We start from the raw sequence: 11,487 nt of genomic DNA on the forward strand, positions 1-11,487 counted from the left end.
CCGCTGCTGTGAACTCTGTTGTGATGATAAGTTGTTTTAGCCAAAAATTTGCCAAAGGTTTGTAGATGTTTGATTGGCTGCATTTTATGTTAAAACATTAACTGGACTCTAATGTCTTGGCTGATGTCATGACATGCGCTGGAGATGTTTGATTGACTGCATTGTGTGTTAGAACATCTAACTGTACTCTGATGTCTTGACTGATGTCATGACATACTTGAGTAGTATGTTGTAGGTTTAGCTAATACAGGATTTATAGAATGTCAAACTAGATGTTATGACATTCATTCCTGACAGCAGATACTGAGGTATAGAACAGTTGGTTGTCTGTTATAACTCAGTATTTAATTTCAGTCTGTTTATCAAGGGAATAACAGACCTGGCATAAGGCCTTCTGTCTGAATGTCAAAGTGGATGCTCTGACATTCATCATGGACAGCATATACTGAAAAATAGGCAGGTTGGTTGTCTGCTACAGTTTAGTGTGTATCTCAATCTGTTCTTCAGGAGGATAACAAACCATAAGGCTCTATGTGTAAATGTCAAATTGGATGTTTTGACATTTATTAATGTAAGTTGATACTGAAGTATGAACTGAGTGGTCCTTTACAGTACAACATTTTGTACAGTCTGTTTTCAGGAAAATAACAGACTTAGCATATGGTCTATGCTTTGGACGTCAAACTGAATGTTGTGACATTCATTCCTGACAGCATATGCTAAATTGTAGGTTGGTTAGTTTTTCTGTTTCAACATTTTTCTCAGGCTAGTCTTCAGGAATCCAACAGTTGAGCTAAAAACCAGGAAACTAACAACTAAGCTACAATTAATGAACCTAACAAATAGCCTATTTGTTAGTACCCTAATATGTGGAAATTAGGTTAACTTGCTTAACCTTAATTTCAGGAAATACAAGTACAAGGCCCAAGTGCTGCAATATAAAAGGATGGCAATCCTTCATTCAGAACTCGGGGATTTTAGGCGTGAAGATTTTAGTGGTTCATCATACTTCACTGTTGTATTTTTGTGTGTCTTGTATTAGGTGTATCTTGTGATCCAAGCAATTATCTCCTAGATGATTGCATTGGACTAGGGTGTTCATTGAGTTGTAAGTGTTGTGTCACTCTAAGCTTTTAAGCGTGAGTGCTGTGTATCTTGATTAAAGCTGTTAAGCACAATCAAGAGTTGTTTGAAGTGTGACTTCACCATTTACTTTAATCTAATTAAAGGTTGTAATCACTGAGGTGATTGAGGGGGTGTGAGTAGGAACTCTGATCTTAGTGTAAGATTGAAATTGCATTGGGTAGGTATTAAGTGATAGGATTAAGCAGTTGGTTTAAGGTCTGAATTAATACTACTAATAGTGGATTTCCTCTCTGGCTTGGTAGCCCCCAGACGTAGGTGTGTGTGACACCGAACTGGGTAAACAATTCCCTGTGTTATTTACTGCACTTACTTTTTAAGTTCTGCATAATTCTTGTCTGCGCAGAATTGGATGTCATAACTTCCCGTGTGACTTCGAAAGTCTGTTAACTAGAATTTCAATATCATAAAAATTTAGCAAGTTATGACCTTGGGAAGTTGACTTTCAAATTAGGGTTTAGACAAAATGACCTATAATGTTTCAACATAGAAAATGATTTTCCAAGAAAATCTAGATCTAGGTATAAACATGAAAGTTGTTTATAATGTCATTTAGAGTAAGTTTTCTCTTGGAATTATTTTCATATTGTGAAAATGGTAGGAGATAGGGTCTAGGGAGACCCAATTTTGATCAGATGAATTCATCTGGCCAAACACCATCAACCAACACTCTAATTTCCAAATCTCTTTACTTTCTTGGCTCATGGTAGATCATATATGCATAAGATGATGAAATTTGAAGTGTCCATTGAGAAATTTGATCAATTGGTGAGATATCTTGTTGGAGAAGTTACTTAAGATACCCAGTCAAACTAGGGTTTCCAAGGCAAATTACCCTCAAACTCTTGAAGCAAACTTGATCAATATAACATGTAGAGAACATTGGGACTCACATATGATGTCCATAACCATTCTTGAATTGATTCTTGGTTGTGCTTTTTGTTCATGAGGGTCTCAAACCCTAGATGTGATCAATGAATCAAGGAGATCATGCCCCTACCTACAAAAGAGTTAGATAGATATAAAGACATATTTTTGGTATTTTAGTTAGTAAAAGGATAATACAAGTATGAAATAATCACAAAGTGCTTGGTGATCTCTCCCAAAACAAACCCAATGAAAGATGGGTAAGGAGGATGCCAAGGTATGATCCCAATGCTAATGCTTATGATGAAGTGCATGAGGGATCTTAGGGTCAAAATTGGGGTCTTACAATCTCAAAATGGAAAATCCGAACGCAAAATATGCTTTATCAATAACGTGATTCCCACTCTTCACGCTCATTTTTTCGTTCCTCCCTCCTTTTTGCATCATGCACTTCAAATGGCTACATATCTACATAATATACTTCCCCTAAAGAATATGTCAAATCACTCTCCTACTCAACTCCTGTATCATCGTGATCCCTCTTACACACATCTTCGTATCTTTGGTTGTCTTTGTTATCCCTTGTTTCTATCCACAACCATTAACAAATTATAAACCTGCTCGACTCCGTGTGTTTTCTTAGGATATCCCCTTAATCACAGAGGTTATAAATGTTTTGATTTGTCGCACAAAAATATCATCATTTCGTGCCATGTAATTTTTGATGTGACACGGTTCTTCTTTACCTGCCTGTCTTCCCCACTTCTCCCTGACTATAATTGTTTCACAAATGAATTACACCCACATATTATCCATCTGTGAGTGAATGCCAATTCACCACCTGACATTTCTAGTCCACCACCATCCCCTATGTATATCTCCACCGTTGGACCTCATACTAGTTCTCTTACCACCACCATGACATCATGTTCCACTTATTCGAATCCACCTAATACCTCTCCATCACCTACACCATCAGCCCCACCCGCACCACCTACTCAGACCATGGCCACTCGTAGCATGAACGGTATCTACAAACCCATAAAAATCTTTAAACCTTTATGTTACCTTTGATGATCCGACCATCTCACCTCTTCCTAAAAATCCCCAAGCTAGCCTTATCTAACCCTAATTGGAAATTCGTAATGTAGTCTGAATTTGATTCTCTTATTAAAAGTAATATGTGGGATTTGGTTCCACGACCTTGTGATGTTAATATTATTAGTTGTATGTGGATTTTTCATCATAAGAATAAATCTAATGGTTGTTTTGAGCGTTACAAAGCTCATCTTGTAGGTGATGGTAGGTCTTAGATTGCAGGTGTGGATTGCGATGAGGCTGAAGGTGAGAAAAACACAAGAATGGGGTTAAATTGTGTTATCATTTTATTTCTTTTCTATAAATCTCTTATCAGATTTTGAGCATAAAATCTTGAATATTAATCATAGTTAAATGTTTAGCAGTGGATTAAAATATTTCAGAGGTAGAAAGAAAAGACAGAGAGACACAAGCAATTATCATGGTTCCTCCCATAAATCGAGATTAGTAAAGTTCTCTTGCACTTCCAAGGGATTTTACTATAATCAAAACTAATTACAATTGCTCAAGCACAAAGCAAGAGACTTCTAGTGCTCAAACAGAAGTAAGAGACTTCTAATTCTCAGGCATATGAGCAAGAGACTTTGGATGCTCAAGCACACAATCAAGATACTTCTTAAACTCTAACTTATAATTAAGAGGTTGTGAAAAAATACACTTGATATACAATCACAGGTGTAGACAAAATACAACATAAAAAAACTCTTTAAGACTTAAGAGATTCTAAGATGTACAAGTGTTAAGAAATTCTAAATTAAACTTGTCCTTTTTATATGACATAGTAGCAACTCTTTTTAATGTTAATAGTGTTATACCTTTTCTTCAAGTCTTCAGCTCCTTATATAGAGAAGAAAAAGAGTAGTTGAAGAGTTTGCACAAGAGAGTCTTTGAGAAGTTTGATTCAGACACGTTGATATATTTCTTGATATGGTTAATATTGTTGAAATATCATTTGAAATCCCTTTTCTATAAAAGAAATTATATGTTGCATCCAATTTGTCTTCTATAGATTTTTGCTTAAGTCTTCACATGATCAGAAGAAGACAAAATTTCCTCAGATTCTGATAGTGACCTATCCTAATCTTCTCAATTCTTGTGTTGATTGGATCTTCAGAGTATGGATCTTCAGAAGGTTGACTTCATTCAGAGTCTGAGTCTTTTGAGTCTGATCTTCAGCTTATGATATTTCAAAATCTGGATCTTTAGCTTCTCTTTAAATGCCCATTCTCCGTACTGGTACTAAGTTCTCTTCAGAAATTTTAGTCTATCGTCCTTGACGCTTGAACATTTATTAGCATAACCTATTTTTCTTTAAATACTTTGTTATCATAAAAACCTTAGAGATATGGTACAAACCAATTTTTCCAACAATCTCCCCCTTTTTGATGATGACAAACACAAGTATTTAAGAAAAATGGATGTTAATTTAGTTAACTAGTTGACTTCAGAGTCTGAGGTTTGTAAGCTCCCCCTGAGTATAATATTCCAAAAGGCGAGGTTTATAATATCCACCTAACCCCTCTCCTGAGGTTGCACAACATACTGAGAAGAATAATTATTCCTCCAATTCTGAGAAGGACATGGTTGCTGAAGGTTTGTGCTCTTTAGGGCAAACTATGTCTGGTAAAGGAAAATCTGTAGCATCTAAAACTGCCAATGCTTCCCATTCTGAGAAGCATGATGTTGCAAATGATGTGACTGACCTAGAGGATGATAGGTATGATGAGCAAGAGGATATATTACTTTATCACTTAAGTATGGCTAAGCGTATGAAGACTCCAAAAGGAAGATCTGTGGCTGAAATGATGTCAGCTAAAACAGCTAAGAAGACTGCTGGTGTTGGTCCTTCCAAATCTTGGAGCAAGGTTGAAGTGAAGAAGTGGAAGGTTAGAGAAGTCTCTGAGTCTGAAGAAGATGTTGAGGAAGATGTCCTTGACATCTCTCCTGTGAAGAAGACCACTGTGAGGAAGTCCCCTGTGAAAGTTGTTGTTGTGCATTTGGATAATATCTCTTTCCATCTTGAAGATGGAGTTGCCAAATGGAAATTTATGATTCAAATAAGGGTGGTTGTGGAAAGGGAGTTAGGAAAGGATGTTGTTGAAGTCAAAGAGGTCATGGACCTAATAAAGACTGTTGGGTTGATGAAGACTGTGGTTGGGTTCTCTCAGTGCTATGAGGGTTTCGTGAAGGAATTCATTGTCAACATTCTTAAGGATATTGTTGATAAGAACAACAAGGAATTTTACAAAGTATTTGTGAGAGATAAGTGTATCACATTATCTCCCACTGTCATTAACAATTTTCTAGGAAGAAGAGTTGAGGGTGCAGATGAATTGGAAGCCACAGACAATGAGGTATGTAGAGAAATTACATCAAGGCAGGTGAAAGGGTGGCCTATTAAAAAGCATCTTCCTGCTAGGAAGTTAACTGTCAAGTATGAAATATTGCATAAAATAGGAGCTGCAAATTGGGTGCCTACCAACCACATTTCCACAATTGCTAATACCCTTGGAAGATTAATTTTTGCTGTTGGAACCAAAATGAATTTTGACTATGGTAGATTTATGTTTGAACAAATTATCAAGCATGCATCTACTAATGTAGTTAAGCTACCTATTGCCTTTCCCTCTATGATTTGTGGGATTATCCTGAAGCAACACCCTGGTATTCTAAGTTCAAATGACTTACCAAGTAGAAGAAAACCTGCTCTGTTAGTGCACTATAAATTGTTTGAAGGCAATCATGTCGAAGACATTGTCATGACATCTGCTATGAAAAAGCCAACCTCAAAAGTTGGAACTATTGTTGAGTCGAAGGAGACTTGTAAAGAGATGGGTGAAGGGATATGGGTAGCAACAGCTAGGAAACAATCGTTGGAAGCCCTGATTGCAAGCTTGGAGCAAGATGAAGGTGAAAATATTGAACATGTAAAGGAAGCTGAAGCTCACACCTCTAGTGAGAGGTCTCCAACTAATGATGAGATAAGTGGCAACTCTGTTTCTGATGCTGATGAAGCTGCAAGCTCAAGCTCCTCTGATTAGCTCCTTTGAATTTAGCCCCCATTGATGTGATGGTTTTTGTTGCTGTTTTGATGAATTTTCTTGATTTTGGCAATTATGTTTTGATATTTTGGTGTTTTGTTGGTTTGTATCTCAGCTTGCTTACAGCTGAATATATACTTGGTTTTGTAACCCTTAACTTTTGATAATTTGGTTTATGACTGAATAAACATTTATTTTGTCTCTTTGGTCTCTTTTGGATAAAAAGGGGGAGAAGTAGCTATAGCCATAGCTGATGTTTGATGTTATGAGGGAGGGAGAAATATTTTGTCTGTGTAAAGCAGATTGGTACTTGGTGTGGACTAGCTGAAGGGGAAGGTGGTGTGTTCTGAGCACAAGCGCATGTGTGTTTACTAGTTGCTATTTTTGCTAGTAATATGTGTATGTTTACTTCTGCTGCTGCTAAACTGATATTTTATTTGATTTCTTGTGAATGTATGATCTGATGTATGTTTTAGCCAAAATTTTCCAAAGGAGGAGTTTGTTGGTTCTATGTGTTGGCATCAATTTTGGTAAAACATAGAGTTATCATAAGTTGTCACGCGTGTTGGCTTGACATGTGATATCAACTTTCTGTAGGATGTTTAAATATGGTTGTGCAGGTTTTAGCTAAGATGTCAGACCCGATGTTAAGACATGTGTATACAAAACATTTAGTCTGAATGTTATGTATTTTGGTATTGCGCTTTTCATGCAAATTTGTATGTGATTATGTGGAGATTGAATGCGCTATTCAAGGAGTAATTTGATTTAAAACAAGAATGATCTATTTTCCAATAAGGGATGATTAGCTGCTATTTCTTAGGAGATACGCAAGGAAAATAAAATTAGGGTTTTATGCTGCCCAAGCCCATTCAAAAGCTTCTATTTAAAGGCCATCTAAAACTTGGTTTATACACACAAGAAACGAACGAAGGAGTGAGAGAGTTTTAAGGTTTTAGTCTTGTGTAAGCTTGTGTATTTTGAGCCATTCATTCATCTTATTGATGTTTGAATTGGACTAACTTTTGTGTTGTAATTTGTCCACTCTAAGCTTTGAAGCACGAGTGTGTGTTTACTTGGTTGAAGATTTTAAGCAAGATCAAGTATATGTCCTTGAAGTGAGTCTTCTTTATTTGTAATATTTGTTTTTATATCACTGTTGTGATTGAGGGGGAGTGAGTAGGGTCTCATATCTAAGAGTTCTTAGATAGAAGTCACACGGGTAGAGATTAGGTGAAAAGACTGTAACTTGAAGTTGTTTACTGAGAGTCTTTGAACTAATTTTGTTTAGTGGATTTCCTTCCTGGCTTGGTAGCCCCAGACGTAGATGAGTTTGCACCGAACTGGGTTAACAATTGCTTGTGTCACTTGTTCAATTGTTTCTTTGTTTTTATCCTGTTTATATTTTAGTTGTTGTTCAGATATTAGTGTCATGACATTAACTTCGACATCTCATATTTGATACCAGAATTTCATATGTCATAGAACCAAGGTTTATCATCATAATTTGCCTCAATTGCTAGATAATGCGCTGGTTCATCCAAGTGGTCAATATGAATAGCAGGTGCTTCATTCTTCCACTTGACTTTAAACATGGATGCCGGAGTAGCTAGAGCATATTCTAACTAATTCTCTTCCATTGTGATATGATGAAAAGAGAGTTCATCAAAATAGGGAATCAACTTTAAAATATGCTCTCTCTATAAGGAATCAATTTACTATCTTGAGTCTCCCATTCTCCTTTAACCTGACTGATTACCAGAGAGGAATCTTCGTACACTTCAAGAATCTGGATTCTTAAGTCAATGACTACTTCAATACCGTAGATATACGCTTCATATTATGCCATGTTGTTGGCGCAGTTAAAGCATAATCTAGCAGTAAAAGGAAGATGGAAGCCAATTGGAGAAGTAATAATTATGCCTATTCTATAACCTCGAGAATTAGAAGTGTCGTCGAACATGAGCGCCCATCGTGGTCCTGGTTCGGGGCCTGGAATAGCGTAGTCTCGGGTAAACAAGATATATTCATTTGGAAAGTCAAACCTCATAGGTTGATAACCTTCTACGGATTGGTGAGCAAGGTAGTCAGACATAACACTCCCCTTTATAGCGTTTTGGGTCATATACTGGATGTCATACTCGGTTAATAGCATTTTCCAATGAGCAATTCTACCAGTGACAATGAGCTTTTCAAAATATACTTTATTGGATCCCTCTTGGATATCAACAAAGTGGTATGGCAAACCATGTATTATCTCAAGCGTCGAGCAACCTAAGCTAAACCATAACAAGTTCTCTATAAGAGTGAGTATCTAGTCTCACACTCAGTGAACTTGCTCAAATAATATATTGCATGTTCTTTCATGCATATATCATCCTGTTGACCCAAAGCACATCCCATATATTCATCTAGTACCGTGAGATACATAATAAGAGGCTTACCAGGAACATGTGGTATGAAGATTAGTGGTTCTTGCAAATACTTTTTTATCTTGTCAAATGCCACTTGAGAATCATTGTCCCACATGATCGACTGATTTTTTCTCAAAAATTTCAAGATCGGTTCATAGGTAGTTATTAAATAAGATATGCATATGGATATGTAATTAATGTAGCGGTAAATTCATGACCATCAAGCTATGGATAAGCTTAACGTCAATAAAACCAGAGTCGCCACCGTGCTTTTATTGTTTCCAAAGGAAAAGCGAAAAGTACGAACTAAACACAAAGATAAGAAGTTTTTGAATCAAAACTAATAAAATTCCAAAGATTAAAGGTAAGGGGGTTGGTTACACAGAGGGAAGGTGTTAGCATCCAAAGTGTCCTAGGTACTCATATGGAGCCCTTTTTATGTGAGTATATGTGTTTGGTATAAAAGATGTTTGAGAAAAATAGAGTGTGGGGATGAGAAAATAATTCATTAATTATAGTTTTATGTTTGACAAGACCTTCGGTCTTGTGTATACGTAGCAACATAAGAATAAGGGATGAAAACCTCGTAGTTCGTGGTAACAATTTCAAAATGAGTGGATTTCTTTTAATCATAATTTAAGTTAAAAGAGGCACAAAGGGCCCAAAAGTTTGAATGGGTGTTAATTCTTTTTGCCTTTTGAAATTTTAAATCAATGTGATTAGATTTATTTACATGTTTGATTTAAGAAAAGAATTTGAAAATTCAATGGCATAAGGCCAAAGTTTCTAATTGAAATAAGGTCAAAGTTTGAAATCACAAACAAAGAAGGTTTTTGAAAAGGGGGAGAGATTTGAAATTTAATAAATGAGAGGAGATGACGACATTAATCCTAAGCATAAAATTATAAGTTAAGAGTTAAAAAGATCTGCCAAATGGGATGCAATCCAACAGACAAGACTGTCATATAGAAAACCCACTTTCACTTTGGACTTTGAATCAAGCAATAATCAGCAAGCAATTAGCAATATCAGACATCATGAAGATCAAGGCATCAAATAAAGATAGCCACATACAAGCAAGCAACTCTATAGCTAGCAGTTTTCTTTATCTTCTTATGTATAAGATGAAATACCCCTTGATTAACTCAGAATAAAGCATTAGACACAAGATCTAAATAACAGTTGTATCAAGACCATGTCGCAGATAAGTTCAAGTAGATCCCAATACTTGCATCAAATGAAAGCTCAAATCATAATAACTTGGTCTCAAAATGTTGACATTGGCCAAGTCCTTTTGCATATGGAATGTTGCCTAATCCTAAGTCCAAAAGTTCAGATCAAGCCCAACAGTCCTTTTGTTGTTCATTAAGTATGTTAAGGTCCTAAGACCACAAACACAAACAATATACACAAATAAATATATACAATCACAATATATGGCTCAAATGAACAAAAAATGAAAATGGCATAAACATAAACAAGTTAAATGATATGTAAATGACAATGAATGGTAAATGACTTGAAATTAAATTGCATAAAGTAAATGGCTTGAAAGTTAAGTAAATATTAATAAAAGTTAGTCAAATGTTAGTCAAGGTTAATTATATGTTAGTGGTGTTTTGCTTTTCAATTGATTAAGTCATTCTTTAAAGAACACTTAACCATTTATTCACAAGCATGGATCCTTGAACCAAAACATCTTCCAAAGGAAGGAAAAAAGGCCAAGTTTCCACACAATACAATGAAAGATGGGAGACTTACAATCTCACTTACTAGAAATCTATGCCTTTGGGCTCAAATTTATGTAGAAGTCATAACTATCTGAGGTCGGGCAATAAAAATTTAGGTGCTAATACATGTTAGAGATTTGGTATAATGAACCAAACTCCTAAAATATACCACACACTAAAAGAAAAGATCAAAAGGGATGGACCTATCTCATCCATACTTGTATTGGTTCATCTGACACAAAGTCATTGATGAGCCAATTAGCCTTAGGATATTGAGATTTCATTGGTCAATGAAAGGAATGGGAAAGATTGGGAATGAAGATGAAAGAGTATGGGAAATAAGAGAAACACAAATTGGTCATGGGAGGAATTTTACCAAATTAAAATTGTTCATTCATTTTGGAAGATGAAATGTACATTTCATCAATCCCCTAAATTCAAAGATTTTAATCCAATAAATATCAAATCAACCTTGACCAAGGCCCAAACAAATAGTCAAACATCACAAGACCATAAAAATGGCTCAACATAATTTTTTACACATTTAATCAATTAAAAAATCAAATTAAAAATGTATTAAAATTCAATTTATCTTGGTCAAAACCTAAAACCTCTTCAAAACACAAAATAAATGGCCAAGAGATTTATCCTATGTCAAACAAGGTCAAAGGATCTTAGACAAAAAATTTCACAATTTTTAAAAAGTCAGAAGTATTTTTTAAACAATTAAAAATATGCACAAAAACATTTAATTCATGAAAAATATCAAAATTAATCCAAAAAATGATTTTAATTCAGAAAATGAAAGAGGAAAATATTTAAAGATTTTTGGTGAAAGTCCAATATTTTTTGGATTAAAAATGAAATTAATATGAATTAAACAAAATAAAGGAATTAAATGAAAAATCAGAAAATACAAAAAAACAAGGGTCATCAGATCTCCCTCATTAATTGAGGTGGAAGATCTGAGGGACAAGCGCGCGCTTCACACCATACACCTCAGTCAACGCATCATAGGGATGGTAATCACAATGAGCAACCATGATTAGAACATTTAAAACAAGATTTGATGATCATGAGGTGTGACAACACACCACCGGAGATAGGGCTTCGGTCTTCTTCTCCGATGGACCTCACTGACTGGTCCACCATCAACCATCACCAAAATAAAAAACAAGGACATGGATTCAAAGA

This window comes from Lathyrus oleraceus, chromosome 7 (assembly GCF_024323335.1).
Source record: "Lathyrus oleraceus cultivar Zhongwan6 chromosome 7, CAAS_Psat_ZW6_1.0, whole genome shotgun sequence".
NCBI classification, from domain to species: Eukaryota; Viridiplantae; Streptophyta; class Magnoliopsida; order Fabales; family Fabaceae; genus Lathyrus; species Lathyrus oleraceus.